Raw genomic sequence first — 16,227 nt, 5'->3', positions numbered from 1 at the left:
TTCTTACATCTTTGAATCTCCCATATACAAGAGAGGTAAATTTTGGTGACTCGAATTCAGTGTAGTACACTTTTCAATGAGCTACTGTCTATTACCTTTTAATGGTAAACTTCAAGTTTAAACTCCATGAAGGAAATGAGATTCTACATTTTGAATAATCTCATCCTTAGTTTACTTAAGGAAGGCATATTGATGTTTGGTTGCTATATGTAAAATTGCTTATGTAATAGATTTTAAACTTTAATTCTGTCAAAGGATATCTTATATCAGAGTCATATTCTGGAAATCTAGAACCTAGGGATCCAAATTTTTTAAAATACAACTAGAATATATCTGCCGTAAGAACTGCTTGGGTGTGGGGCTCCTGGGTGGCACAGCGGTTAAGCGTCTGCCTTCGGCTCAGGGCATGATCCCGGCGTTATGGGATCGAGCCCCACATCAGGCTCCTCCGCTGGGAGCCTGCTTCTTCTTCTCCCACTCCCCCTGCTTGTGTTCCCTCTCTCGCTGGCTGTCTCTATCTCTGTGGAATAAATAAATAAAAATCTTTAAAAAAAAAAAAAAAAGAACTGCTTGGGTGGGTTAATGTAAGATATGACAAAGAAGTGTGGTTGGAGGGATGGGAAGAAGCAAGCATAAGCTACTTTCATGCCCATCCTCTGTAGCATCAAATATTGTTATTACTTAATTTAATATTAATGTTAACGTTGCCCCCCCCGCATATAAATAGCAAAATATAGGGATTTCTGGTGTCTTGCAAACAAAACAAAATAATAGCCTCACTGACCAGAATTAATAATAGTAATTTTCATGAATTATTAGGTGGTAAAGTAGCAACTATGTGCCCCACATAAAGGCATTCAATTTAAAACATTTAAAAAATATTATGAAGGGCTTACAAAACAAGCCAAGCCACCTTGTAGGACCTCCAATTTAGTTGCTTAACCTGGGAAAGAAAAGTAGTCTGTCTTTATCATATTCAGGCTTCCTTTAGCTCACATTTAACTTGCACATCTTGAAGTCATGTGGAATCCCTGCATATCAAATCATCACATGGGGGGATCTTCCAATAAGAAGTGACTGTAAAACATGACGGTCAGCCTCAAGGATTTTTGACCCCTGAAATATTAAAATCAACAGGTGGATTAAAAAGGGGATTCAAGGGGCACCTGGCTGGCTTAGTCGGTAGAGCATGTAACTCTTGATCTCGGGGTCGTGAGTGCGAGCCTCACACTGGGTTGTAGAGATTACTTAAGTACATACACACATACATACATACGTACATATATACATAGATAAACAAGGGGGATTCAAAAAGGTCTACATACAGTAATTATTTTGCTTAACATTTATTTTATTCTGTATAGGAACATGTATAATCTTTCAACTTAAGAATGACACCGTTAACTCTATATATATTTAGTTCAGGGGTCAGCAAAATTTTTCTGTAAAGGTTCAGATAGTAAATATTTTAGGCTTGTAGGCCACATGATCTGCGTCACAATTACTAAATTCTTTTGCTGTAATGCAGAAGTAGCTAGACAGTACATAAACAAATGGGTGTGACTGTGTCCCCCAGAAAACTATATTTGTGAACACAAATTTGGACTTCGTGATACTTTCTAAGAAAAATTTTCACTACTAGGTTTTTTTTTATTTTTTTTTAAGAAATAGATAAAACCACTAACAGTTAGCAAAATCTTTGGTGCTTACCCCAAATTAACAAATCAATATGGATCTGAACTTCAAAGTGAGCTCAATTTACTATCAGAATCCCACACAATATTTTGGAATTGTTTTGGGAAAAAGGCAGTATTATGCCTCCAGACTAGCCCCATGGGGTACAAAGGCCAGGCAGCGGGAGCGCCTGTCCCTATGGGAAGGCTTATCACTTCCGCTGTCTAGCTGTACTTGATGATGATAACATGCAGAGTTTAGTCAGTTTTATTATTATCTGAAATTGTCTACAGTCAATAAGTTCTATTATTGCCGGTGCTCTGCCTACACCAAGGGGCAGACAGCTTCCACTGACACATCCATAGCATGTCACTTGGGACCAGCCTACGTGATGTTTGTTCCCGTGATGTAATTTGAAGGCTATAGGGAAGCCTCAAACAAGTACATCATAAAACACCTGAAATTCTACCATTAATAATGATAATGATAAAAATGGATAAGAATTTCCGTTTATTGACTGCCTGTCATATGCTAGAAATTGTGTGTTAAATGCCTTACTTATATTTTAGAAATGAGGAAATGGAGTTTCAGAGAAGTTGAATAACTTGTCCAAAACCGCAGGACAAGTATGTGAGATATCCGGGATTGGGTACAGGGGGCGAGTAGGGTAGAGAAGACTGTGTGGAAAACCTCAGGGAAAAAGATGCTTACAGTGGAGTGAAGAAAGAGGGTTGCATGAGAAAAATAGGAAAGGCGAGGCTTGAAGTGAGAGAGCATTTCACAAGTTTTCCCACGGCTGCTTTTGTTCCCCAGTGTGTCCTTTCTCCTTATCTTTAGCAGTTGATTTCTTTCTAAAAATACGCAGAATACTTCCATTCTGCTGCTCTCACAGTAGCCAGGGTTTTGTGTCTACTGAGCCAGAGGAATACTTACTCAGTTTGTAAGCTAAACTACGAAGAATGTGAACCATGAGACCAAAGGGATAAACAATTGTCATATAAAATTACTAAGAAAGAAAGCTTACTCCACAAGCCTTTATGAAGAATCTTAAATAATTATTCAGGCCTTCTTCATACCACTTTGACACAATAGGGGCGCCTAGGTGGCTCAGTCGGTTGAGCCTCTGACTCTTGGTTTCAGCTCAGGTCATGATCTCAGTGTCATGAAACGGAACCCCTTGATGGCCTCTGCGCTCAGCCAGGAGTCTGCTTGAGAGTCTCTCCCTCTGCCCCTCCCCACGTGTGCACACGTCCACGCGCGTGCTCTCTCTCTCTCTCTCTCTCCTCTAAAATAAATAAATAAATCTTAAAAAAAAAAACACTACACCAAAACAATATTCACAAACATCACCATATTGGGCAGTAACTACTGTAGTTTGACTGTTAAATCAGATCACCTTTTTAAGCTCTAAAACACATTTAACACTGTTTGGAAAGTTAGATGATTGCCCAAGATGTAAAAGTAGTTTTGGTCTTAGAAAGATTTCTGCATTTAACAGGCGCAGGAGCCTATATATTTCCTAATTCAAAAGAGGTATGCCTTACATTGGCGCCCCAGGTGTTTTGTCCTCTTCCTAAGACTGTAAATGTTTCAAGTATGCTCAAAGACCCCAACTAAGATGAATATTGAAAACCCCTCTAGTGAGAATAAAAGGAAAAGAATAGAAAAAATAAAATGAAAAGCATGAGAAATAATAAAATGAAAAGCATGTCAATACTTGGTAAAAAGGGAAGGGAGAGACAGGGAAGATATAATCATATTCACTAAAATTGGGAGTAAATGTAAAATTGATAGAAAGTTTTAAGGTTAAGAGACTGAAAGGGGTTCTCCAACTTTGCTTTGCACCTCTATCACCTGGAAGGATTATTAAAGCACAAATTGTTAGACCTAACCACCAAGGTCTCTGATTCAGAAGTTCTGAGGTGAGGCCTGGTAATCTGCATTTTTAACAAGTTTCCAGGTGATGCTGGTGTTATAGGTCTGGAGACCACACTGCGAGAACTACTGGACTAGTGCAGTGCTACTTAAATGCTTTTCAGAGCAACTCTTCCCAACAGCAAAGGAGAAGAAGCAACCACTGACTGTACGTGAATCCTGTCTCTACCACTTACCAACTGTGAGACCTTAGCCAAGGTACTTGACTCTTCTGCGAAGTTTTCATTCTACTCTATGATCTATCCCTGTTTGTTTTCATATAAAAATTATGCCCCCTTAATATTTCAAGGAAAACTGTAAGTCCTAGGTGAGGGCACTGATCTTCAAATTCCATGGCACTCTAGAATCACCTGGGAGACTTGAAACAAGACTGTTGGTGTTTGAGACCCATCCCCAGAGATTCTAACTTATCAAGTATAGGGTTAGCTTGGGAATAGGCATTTTTTTAAAAATGGTTGATATAGTTATAACCTTACATGGTACAGATCAGTGAAAATATATAAACCCAAACTACATGAATCTAGATGGAGAAATATTCTACCCCTAAAAAGCAACTTGTACGAAAAATCACATTATAACACAATAATAACAGTTCTGTAAAGATTAAACACATCTAAAACAATTCCACTTATGCAGATGGTAAAAGTGTGAAAACGTAGACAAGAAGCGAACTGTACTCCCAAAGTGATAGTTCCCTCTTGGGAGGAAGGGGCTTGGAGTATCTCAATAAGGAGGCGTACAGAAAAAGTTTGTGTCACAAAAATAATTTAATTTAATTTCCTTTAAAAAAGGAACTGGAGCAAGTACAGCAAAATGTTACCATCTGATGTCTCTCGGTGGGAGTTAGATAAGTCATTTTTCTATTATTATCTACATTTCTTTTTTCTTCTTTTCTTTTCTTTTTTTTTAAAGTAAGCTTTGCACCCAATGTGGGGCTTAACTCACAACCTCTAGATCAAGAGTCAGATGTCCTACCAACTGAGCCAAACAGACACCCCTGTATTTCTTTTGTGTCTTTGAAAGAGTCCTAGAAAGGAAAGAGAAACTACATCAAAATACTTGACGCTGGGGTCAAGAGGAGTCTTGTGGGGTGAGAGCTGTCACAACACATTTGGGAAGCACCATTTTATTGGATGGTGGACACTGTCATCAAACATTCAGTGTCATTATTTGTCACTCTAAACAAGTGAAGACACAGTCTTAAGCTTATAAAAGTTGGACTTCATAGTCATCCTTAAGTTCCCACCCATGCTTGTTAGATAGAATCAGTCCATTTAGATCTGCAGGTAGTTCAAAGTCAGGTGGTCTGTCAGGGGTTCTCAATACCACACCCACTTTGAGAAATTCACTGCAAGGACTCTTAGGTATCAGCATATGGTTGTACTCAGGACTAAGATTTATCACAGCAGTGCAGTAAGGATACAGGGCCAGAAGGGAAAAGACACAGGTGGGGAAATCATGTGTAGGCCTTCTTATGCTCTCTGCCTCTCGTAAGGGCTCACACAGAGCATCCTCTCCCCCCAGCAATGAAAATGCAGCAACATGTGTGTGATGTTTCTGCCCAGGGAAGCCCTTTGAGATTCATTTTAAGGTTTTTACTGGAGACTGGTAACAAAGGCACCCTCTGCCTATCAAGTAGTAAAAGTCCAGACTTTCAGAAAGAGGGCAGGTGCCCTGAATAAAACATATTGTACAAACAGTCTAAGCATAATGGACACCCTTGTCAATGAGGGAGTGTTAAGAACCCTCCAAGTTCCCAGACAGCAGCCAAGGACCAAGTTTACAGGCAGGCCTTTCTAAGGATACCACTCTTAGACCTGTTAACTCTTCTGCAGACGACAGTTGGCAGAGACCTCAGATCATGCAATCAGAAGTATTACAGAACCCTATGGGATAGGATGATGAGGTGAAACCAGCAAGGCGAAGCCTATTCAGGGAACACAAGAGCCTTGCATTAAAGTCCAAAAGATCGATTACTGGTACTGGATAGGGGAGACCCAGTTTGACAGCAATTAATGTGAAAAACACCCAGGGGGTTTTGTTGCTCAGTATCAATTAACAGTGTTAACTGAGCCATTGGAAAAACTTAATGGAATCTTACTCTAAATTAATGGGAGTGTCATGTCCAGATTAATGGACAGAGAACTCCCATGGTATTCTGCAATGATCAGACATCACTTGGGAAATGTGTGCATTTCTAAGGTTCTTATTCTAATACAGATATGAATAAGTGAGAAAAGTACAGTAGGTAGTGTGGGTCCCTCGGGTGACACTGATATGTGAGCAGTCTGAACATTTTTTTTAAAGATTTATTTATTTATTTGAGAGAGAGTGTGTGTGCACACGCATGAAAGTGAGGGGAGAGGCAGAGGGAGAGAATCTCAAGCAGACTCCCCACTGAGCGCGGAGCCCAGACAAGGAGCTCAGTCTCACGACCCATAAGATCATAACCCGAACTGAAACCAAGAGCCAGACGCTCAACTGACTGAGCCACCCAGGTGCCCCAGTCTTAACATTTTTGAAATGAGGTTTTGAAAATTTTGAAATGAGTCATTGTTATTCTCTTTTGTTCCATTTGGCATAATTGAGACCCATGGTGGCAGCTTTAGGGAGGCAGATGCAGAGAATATATAAAAAGGAATTAGAATGGCCCAACTCTGGAATTAGCCAACTTGGACAGGAATGTGTTTCCCAGGAATGGAAGTGTTTGTGCAGCTGGATGAAAATTGATCTCTAGACTGGATAAGACATTAAACTGAAAGACTGATAAGGTCTCCTTCTACTCTAAAATTCTATGGTTTTATTAATTTAGACATTTTTCGTTGTGCCAATGGCCTAGATGCTGCTAGATTGAAACCCCAAGTAAAAGCAGGAGTGATCTTTGCCCAGTGTCTCTGAGTTTGACGCTGTTGCAGCAGGAACCATGGGTACACTCACAAGCACTGAGGGCACATTTCATAACATTTCGTCATACAGGCAGGTGTTAAATTTGGAGACAAAACATTTTTCATCAACAATATTCATGGTTGAAATTTCCACCTCTAGAATTAATCTTTAAGGATTATGTGAGAAACCTCAAGACATTACCTCAATGGAAGACTGTTCAATTTAGATGTGATTTCAGTGAAAACTAGCTGGTTTCTTAGTTCCCACTGACATAATACTATTAAAAAGTCATTTTTGACTGCACCTTGGAAATATGTTGACTTTCACAAAACCCTTATTAAAAACAAATATCTGGGGCACCTGGGTGGCTCAGTTGGTTAAGCATCTGACTTCCGCTCAGGTCATGATATCAAGGTCCTAGGATCAAGCCCTGTGTCCAGCTCCCCACTCAGCAGGGAGTCTGCTTGTCCCTCTCCCCCTGCCCCCCCACCTCATGCTCTCTCTCTCTCAAATAAATAAAATCTAAAAAAAATAAATAACACCCGAATATCTCTGGAGGAAGTAATGCTTTATCACATAAACGAAGGGCCTCTAAACCTTTTGTATCATGTACCCAAACAGTAAAAAAAAAAATTAAGTTGTATCCCCACCCTGTATATATGTATTTATTTACTTATATTCTTGGCTACTTTGACTCATTCAAACTTAAATCCTTAAAACAACTATAACTCTATTCACATCCAGATCTCTGCCTGTTCTGCAGCTGTGCCCTACGAGTGCATTTGGCTGAAGAAAAGCCCATAACCATGCAGATGGGCCTCTCTTTGAATTTATGCTGCACACCTCATGTGGGCCCTTAATGCAGCTGGGCCATCAGACTGTTCAAACTTTAGTGTTCTATAAATCACCTGGGGATCTCGATAAACGGTTTCTGATGCTGCCGTGGAATATGAGAACCTATATTTCTAACTAGCTTCCAGGTGATGCTGACACTTCTGGCCTTTGAGTAACAAGGTCCTTGATGACTATCTTACACCTTAATATCTCTCTTCAAACCTCTAACACCTCCTCTCCCACCCCTACTCCCAGCACTAGCTACTGCTTCCTGCTGCCCTGAGAAAGTCACAGCAATCAGAAGAGGATTTCACTGACTCCACCACCTCATCTACCCACCTGCCAGTGTCTGGACCCATGTATTCTGCCTTCCCACCTGCTAATAGACATCTCAAACATAACTTGCCTATAAGTGAACTCTGATGTTGTCCCCACAATCTTTTCTACCAAGTTCCATGCACCCTTTTCTGATGGCATTGTTATTTCTCTGGTTCCTCAAATCAAAAGCCTTGAATTACTCCTCATATTTCTTTCCATCACAACATATCCGATCCTATTTGCTTTACTTTCAAAATATACCCATTATCTAACTTCTCACCACCTGTACAGTTACCAGTCTCTCCAGGATCACCATAATCATCTGGTAAATGGCCTCCCTGCTTCAATCCTTGCCCTCTTAGGGTCTTTTTAAAACCAAGTAGTTAGAGTGATCTTGTTAAACTTAGCATGTTATTGAATCTAAAATGCCATCAATTTTAATAAGCAGTCTTAATTTATTTGTAAGTGACATTGCCATGAACTAAGAACTTTGAGACATCACCTTAATAATAATCTTGTGCAAAATTTCACATAGTCTTGGGGCACCTAGGTGGCTCAGTTGGTTTAGCGTCTGACTCTTGATTTCAGCTCAGGTCATGATCTCAGGGTCGTTGGTTTGAGCCCCATGTTGGGCTCCACACTCAGTGGGGAATCTGCTTGAGAGTCTATCTCTCCCTCTCCCTCTATTCCCCCACCCAACCAAATAAATAAGTCTTTAAAACAAAACCAAAAAAAATCACATAGTCTCACCAGAATGTGTCTGCTTTCAAGATACTTTCACAATTCCAGGATATGTGATACTTTTTACTGCATCCAGATTCACTGCTTAATGTAATGATAGGCAGTCCTTTCAGAAGCATGTCATGAACAAAAGAAAAGCACTTACTCGGTCAATGCTTTATAAGAAATTCCAGACTTTCAGTCATTCCTCCAACACTGAATGTTCATTTCACTAGCATCGAAGTTTTACCCTGCTGCTGTGTTTCCTGACTTTATCTTGCACCTCAACTTTTTGGTTCAATACCAAATCATATCGTTTGGAAGGCATTTTAAGAAGCAGTTAGGGGCGCCTGGGTGGCTCAGTCGTTAAACGTCTGCCTTCGGCTCAGGTCATGATCCCAGTGTTCTGGGATCGAGCCCCGCATCAGGCTCTCTGCTCAGCAGGAAGCCTGCTTCTCCCTCTCCCACTCCCCCTGCTTGTGTTCCCTTTCTTGCTGTGTCTCTCTCTGCAAATAAATAAATAAAATCTTAAAAAAAAAAAAAAAAAGGCAGTTAAACCCAACATGTGTAGTACTGATAATGCACAGAGTTTGACTGATGAGAAGAAAATAAGAACTTCCCTGAACAAGTTCTTCTTTGTGTAGGCAGTGACAGCTATAGCTGAACTGCTACCTGGAAGATGCCTACTGTAAGACAGTTTCTACCAAGGTTATCCCAATAAACCCCATCTAAGACATGATAAAATGTAGTAAAAGCCGTGTCTTGGAATAAATAAAATTCAGTAAGTCAGATCATGTAGTTTCTATACTCAAAGCTATCAAGCTCTCTCCACAGAACTTGTCAGAATCCTTATCACATCCTACAAGGTGCTATGAGAGCTCCCTGCCCCACCCCCAGCAACTGTGTCTTTGTCCCAGAGGGATTTTGTCATTTGAGTGACCAGGCGGTATTTGCTATGGGAATGTGGCTATGGGAATATTGAGCTGGGGATATGTTTAGTTAAGATTTCTGAAGTATATTTATGTACTTTACAATCTACCTAGAAATAAACTACTTCTAGCTTTCCCATGTAAGGAATGGCTTCCAGAAATTTCCTGCCCACTGTGCTGACTCACCTGGAGTTAGTACATGAGGATGCAAGGCCAAATGGTGTTTAGTGATATAAACGTGTGCTATGGCTCCTGGGGCCTGGAGCATGTAGGCTGTGGGAGAGAAACAATTATTGAAATGGATGGCTCCAGAAACCAGACTGTGAGAAACTCTTCTAATCACTAAACATAAAACTGTGAGCAGAGTGGTTTGCTCACATCAATGCTTGTCTAAACAGAAGTTCTCTCCTATCAGGAACATACATGAAAATGCAGCATATCCAATTACATAGTGTATCATACTTCAGGGTTTTTGATGTTTGTTCACTGTTGGCTTTTCAAGGTTTGACATTTATTGCAATTTACGTGGTCATTCTACATAAATCTTCAGTTTTGTATCTAATTTTCTGTTTGTACGTTGGAATTCTTTCCCTTAAAGAGGAGCCCGAAATTGTATAAGATTCAGGCCCCACAAAGACCCATCTCTGCTCTGACATCTGTACCACTACCCTTGAGCCCCTCTGCTCTGTACATACTTACACAGAGCTCTTGACATACTAGCTTCCTCACTGTTCCCCAGATAATTCAGACATTCCCTGGTCTCTGCACTGGTGATCCATCTATCTGGAGCCCTCTTCCTTCAAACATCCACATTGCTTGCTTCCTCCTCTTTTGAAAGTCTTTTCTTAAAATTTACCTTTTCCATAAGGCCGTCCCTGTCCTTTCCTTTACCTTTTTTTATTTTTTCAATTTTTTAAAAGGTTTTAGTCATTTATTTGAGAGAGAGAGAGAGGGCATGCACAGGTGTGTGTGAGTGGGGGGAGGGGCAGAGGGAGAGGGAGAAGCAGACTTCCTGCTGATCAGGGAGCCCAACATGGAACTCAATCCCAGGAGCCTGGGATCATGACCTGAGCCAAAGGCAGACGTTTATCCGACTGAGCCATCCAGGTGCCCCCCTTTCCTTTTTTTTTTTTTTTTTAAATATTTATTTATTTGAGAGAGAGAGCAGACACATGTGCACTCGTGTGCGAGAGCAGGGGGTGGGGCCAAGATAGAGGGAGAGAGAGAGTCTCGAGCAGACTCCCCATTCAGCGTGGAGCCCAATCTCACAACCCTGAGATCCTGACCTGAGCCAAAATCAAGAGTCAGGCACCAAACTGACTGAGCCACCCAGGCACCCCCTGTTCTTTCCTTTTAAATTTGTAGCCCATATCTCTACACACTCTTGAAATTTTTTACTTCACTTTAATTTCCTCCTTTCTATACCATTTTTCCCACTCTGAGGTAGATGGATTGGTAATGATTGATCAATCAATAGGTAAATGACAGGCTATCAATAAATAATCAGATTATTATGGTTCGAGGTTATTCCTTGCCCTTTCATGAGAATGTACTCAATACATATTTGTTAAATAAATGAAACTCTTCTTTTATCAAAACCTGTGAATCATTTACTTAGGTAACATACGCATACACATACACAAAATGCTCTTCCAAACCAAAATGAACAACTTCTAGGATCTTGAATAAACTTTTCACTATGCTGTGTAGAAATTTAATATTAACATTTGTAGGGGCCCAGGGCAGGCTGCCCCAAGATGGGCCACTTTGGCATAAAGATTATTTTGAGTTAAAAGTAATCAAGACCCAGCAGATGCAGGAAAAGCTCTCTGCCTCCCACTTCACCTGTCTAAATTTACATTGGAAAGGAGGGCCTGTAGCAGGAAGAGAGCTATTAGGGAAGCTAATAGAGGAAGAGACTCCCCTTCACCAGAGAACCTTATCTGCATCATAGGGCAAACTTTGTTTTTCCAAAGGTCCCCTTTCACCTTCTTGCTAATGCTCTTTCTCCCCTTTGTGTCCTCAGACCCTACCCATCTCCTTAGCTCATGTTGCCTCATTGTCTTTGGAATTTCATGTCTATGGATTCCCCACACATACATCTATTAAATTTGATTTTCTCCTGTTAATCTGTTTCTAGTCAATTTGATTCTAAGTCCAGCTAGGAGGACCATAAGCCAGAGGAAGGTCTTCCTTCCCGACAACATGGTACTCTAGAGCCAGAAACATGAAAATGTGGAGAAAATGTGAATCTTCAATTGAAAAACCCCAGGGAGAGACACTTTGGTGTCCGACTCTTGAATTTTGGCTCAAGCTTGATCTCAGGCTTGTGAGATCTGGGCCTGAGTTAGGCTCACACTGGACGTGGAGCCTGTTTAAGATTCTCTTTCCTTCTCTCTCTGTCCCTCCTCCCCCTCTCCCTCTTAAAAAAAATAAATAAAAAGAAAAAGAAAACATGGAAATATCATAAGTTTTAGTTGTAATCAATGGTTGTAGATTCTTTTGTTTTCAATTGTGTGAAGATTTAAGACTTTTTTTTTTTTAGAGCAGTTTTACGTTCACAGAAAAATTGAGGGGAAGGCACGGAAGTTTCCCATATACCCCCTGTCCTGTGGTTGCAGATTCTTACCACAGAAAAATGACAAGACAGATTTTATAGTTGAATGACTACATGACAAAAGACAGAAGCTGCCTTTGAAATAAAGCTTCTCATAGGCATAGTTTTCAGTTCAGGAAACCAGAGTATTCTATCGTGGTCATTATTTAGAACAATGAGGAAAATGAGTACAGCAGAAAATGTTGAATGCTGTGAGCATTTGACACAGGCCAGACATTTGAAGTGATTGTTTATTCTTTCCTACCTGAATTTGTTTAGGTTTGTTTTTTTGAGTTTTGTTTTGTTTTGGTTTGGTTTTTGCCTGACCAAGATGTGAGGCTCATTCTTCTACATCTCTGTGATACGATAGCATCAAGGGCTACATTTCCATCATAGTGCAGGAGGGGGTTGTGGCTGGGTCCTCAGAGATGTTGATTTGGCTTATGTCTCAGAACTTCACGCTTCAGGAAAAATCTTCCTCCTTTTCTTGAGTAAAGTAAATTACAGTTAATATCTGTATCTCCTGGTTTTTTACCTGGCTGTGGGCTGCTTTAAACAACTTCTGTCAGAGTGCAAAAGGCTGGATAGAAGTCATGTTTCTCCTTTTCGCTGAATGAAACAAAAGTAAGATTCAGGCATTGTGTTTTCTGTTTGGCCTAGCAAGTATACCGGAAACACATATTTTGCATAGATATTCTGTGGATATCTTAATTTCAAGAGCAGTATCCCCTATTAGGATCAGTTGTGGTACAAAATGTTGTCGGGTGGTAAATTGTTTTTGCTCTTTCTTTATATTACAAACAGGTATTTATAGCTTTGATTCATGTCTCGTCTTGACCCTTGGCAACTGTAAGTTGTAGCTGTCTATTCATAGCATGGTAGCCTGGCAAGATGGAGCCTCCAATAGGCACATGTTTGTGAGGCTCCATGGCTTGTGGGGCAAAGGGAAGGGCTACATGTGCCAGAGCCTGTGAGGCTGGTCCTATGAGATTGGTTCCCTTGATGATCCAAGTGAACAGGACTCAAGTTTCACTGCCTCCAGTCTGGCCCCATAGTCTACCCTCAACACAGGGTTGAAATTGGAATCGGATCATGTCACTCCACTGCTTCACACCTTCCCTTGGGTTCTCATTTTGTTCAGAGTAAAGGCAAAGTCTTCACAATGGCCTGAAAAGCCCTCCTTGATCAGATCCATGCCTTCCTTTTACCTCTCCAACCCCTTCCCTTCATTCATTCATTCATTCATTCATTCATTCATTCATTCACCTCTTCTCTTCTTACCCTCCACTTCCCTCACTGCACTTAGACTACACTGGCCTTCTTGCTGGTCCTAGAGTGGATCAAGCACCCACCCTCTGCCAGTTCTTTCCATCTGCTGTTCCCTTTGCCTGGAATTCTCTTTGCTCAGATTTCTTTATGGTGCTCTCCCTGGTCCTCTGTAAGTGTCTGCTCAGAAGTCACCTTTGCCATGAAGCTTACCTGGACCACCACATTTTATGATTCAGTCTGAGAGTCTGCATTTCTATCTGTCTTCTTCTTCTTCTTCTTCTTCTTCTTCTTCTTCTTCTTCTTCTTCTTCTTCTTCTTCTTTTTTTGAGTAATCTCTACACTCAACATGGGGCTTGAACTCACAACCCTGAGATCAAGAGTGGCATGCTCTACTGACTGAGCCATCTAGGCCCCTCCAACCACCATATTTTAATAAGTACTGCCTTTCTCTCTCTCTCTCTCTCTCACTCAGACACACACACACACACACACACACAAACACACAGATTCTCTCTTCCCTGTTTTATTTTTCCCATAGCCCTTTAACACTATTTAACATTCTAGATCATTTTCCTTAATTATTATATTGTTTGTCTTCCCTACTAGAATATAAGCTCCAGGAGGGCACTGATTTTTGCTTTGTCTGCACTGCTCATTGCTGTAACCCAGCCCTCTGGGATAGCACTCAGAATACAGTCAGGTTGAGCATCCATACTGGTTTGCCAGGACAATCCCAGTTACGCCTCTTGTCCTGGCATGCATAACCGCACTCCTTTCACTGTGCAGTGTTGGATGATTGGATTTCTGGTCACTGTACAGGAGAGATGCTCAATAAATATATTTTAATCGAGAAGCTCGTCTCTCAGGGGCAGTTTCTCCACTTGGCAGTTCAGGCAAATAGTATAGGGAAAAAAGCAGAACACCCACCTATATGAAGCACCTGAGGCTCAGAAATGGTAGAGAAGAGCAGTTGGCATCTGGAAAGTTAGTCTTTGAACCGTGGTCCACCAGTCTCTGATATTCACGAGCAGACTTCCAGTCTCTAACAAAGCACAGTGGAGTGGCGGTTCCTGCAATAAGACTTGGGGACTAGAAGGTTGTCCAGAGCTGAAATACAGAACAGCATTGTGAGGGCAGAGGAATTTCCTCTGCCTTTCAAGGTCCTTGTAGCCAGACTAAGAATCAAATTGGTGTGAGACAGCTTAACAGGAGAAAATCAAATTTAATTTCATGCATATGGGGAATCCACGCAGACGTGGAAATCCCAAAGACAGTCAGGCAAAATGAGGTATATATGTCATCCTCAACTAAGGAGAAGTGGGTAGGGGTCCATGACTTCAAAGAGAAGGAATGCAATTCACAAGAAGTTGAAAAGGAGTAAATGTTTGGTAAGCAAATGTTTGCTGAGCCTCTCTGAAACAATGGGACCCAGAGCACTTTGATCAAACAGGCCTTGCTAGGTTCCTCCCTGTCCACCATGCCTAGTCCATATCATAATGTAGTTATTTGTGGTGATAGCTCTCTTCCTGGAGCAGGTCGTCTGTCTAAATTCTTTGGCCATTGGCAGGGTGGTAAAGAGCTTTGCCTGAATCTGCGGGGTTTTGATTGCTTTTTAACTCAAAATAATCTTCATGCCCAAGTGGCCCATCTTGAGGTGGCCTGTCCCTGCCCCTTACACAGGAGATGTGGGCAGCCTCCAAAAGCTGAGAACAACTCCCAGACAACAGCCAGCAAGGCAACAAGACCTCAGTACCAAAACAGTGTGGAGCTTAATTCTGCTAAAAACCTAAATATGCCTAGAAAGGGAATATTTCTGAGAGCCTCCGGATAAGTGCCCAGGTTAGCCAATACCTTGATTTCAACCTTGTGGGCCCAGAGTAGAGAAATTGCCAATCCAGCCCACAATTTTGCCCTACAGAACTGTGAGATAATAAATTTGTGTTGTTTTAAGCTGCTAAATTTGTGGCAATCTCCTATGTCAGCAATAGAAAACTAATACAGGGAATAACAAAAGTCAAAGTGAAATATACATTTAAAAAGATATACAAGTATGTATTTTGAAAAAAGAGAAAGTCACAGATAAAAAGGTAAACAGAAGAGGAGCTACAGTCTTCATTAAGAAAAGGATGATTTTGAACATATGAAAAGGGTTCAGACTGGGGCTTGGTCACCTTTAGGGGGCCAGGAAGGAAGGGTTTGGCGCTAGCAACTGCAGTGTGATGTGGTTTGAGATTCTGCCCAGAACTGGCATCATGGCCGTGCACTTGGTCATCCCCAGCATAGCCACTGTGCACGTCCACAGGTTCAGTAACATGGGCAAGGAGAAAAGGGTTGCCTATTATCCATACCAGTGGAATTTGATGGAAAGAGGTAGACCTATCTCTGGAGTCAATCGTTACTATGTGTCAAAGGGTTTGGAGACTATCGATTAAGGAAGGCTTTTCCTTTTTTTTTTTTTTTAAAGATTTTATTTATTTATTTGACAGAAAGAGACAGCCAGCGAGAGAGGGAACACAAGCAGGGCGAGTGGGAGAGGAAGAAGCAGGCTCCCAGCAGACAAGCCTGATATGGGGCTCGATCCCAGAACGCTAGGATCATGCCCTGAGCCAAAGGCAGATGCTTAACGACTGCGCCACCCAGGTGCCCCAAGGAAGCCTTTTCCTGATTGATGAAAGATAACTCAGTTATGTTCATCTACCTCTTCTAGAAGGTTATGCAGTGTATTAATGTAGCGTATAATAAAAACAGCAAAAAAAAAATGTTTAAAAAAGAGTTCAAAGGGCTTGTTCAAGAGTAAAGCATTAAGGATTCCTGTTGTTAGCTGAGTTTGTAACTGAATTTGAGATGGCTAGGCTGCCACCTTCTTCAGCCCCAGTTTATAAAGCTAGATTTCTGTTTTGGATGCTGTAGGGGCCCTAGACCTATTGAATCAGAAACCCTGGGGATAGGGTCCAGCTATGGGTATTTTAATATATTCTCCAGGTGATTCTGGAGGCTAAAGGGATTTCAAAAGTGATTTCAAAAGGATACCAATGTGGTTCCCCTTTCTAAAGAAGGTTGCTTTCA

The 16,227-nt window shown here is 41.2% G+C and overlaps 1 pseudogene; it reads left to right on the top strand.

Annotated features, from left to right (window-relative positions):
• Positions 1 to 15,380: 15,380 nt before the first annotated feature.
• LOC123787661 (NADH dehydrogenase [ubiquinone] 1 alpha subcomplex subunit 1 pseudogene) lies at positions 15,381 to 15,593 on the top strand (annotated as a pseudogene).
• The last annotated feature ends 634 nt before the right edge of the window (positions 15,594 to 16,227 follow it).

The sequence above is a fragment of the Ursus americanus genome, chromosome X (assembly GCF_024610735.1).
Source record: "Ursus americanus isolate L20-20 chromosome X, mUrsAme1.1.p, whole genome shotgun sequence".
Taxonomy (NCBI): Eukaryota; Metazoa; Chordata; class Mammalia; order Carnivora; family Ursidae; genus Ursus; species Ursus americanus.
The sequence above is the reverse complement of the archived record's forward strand: the minus strand, read 5'-3'. Positions and strand labels throughout refer to the sequence as shown.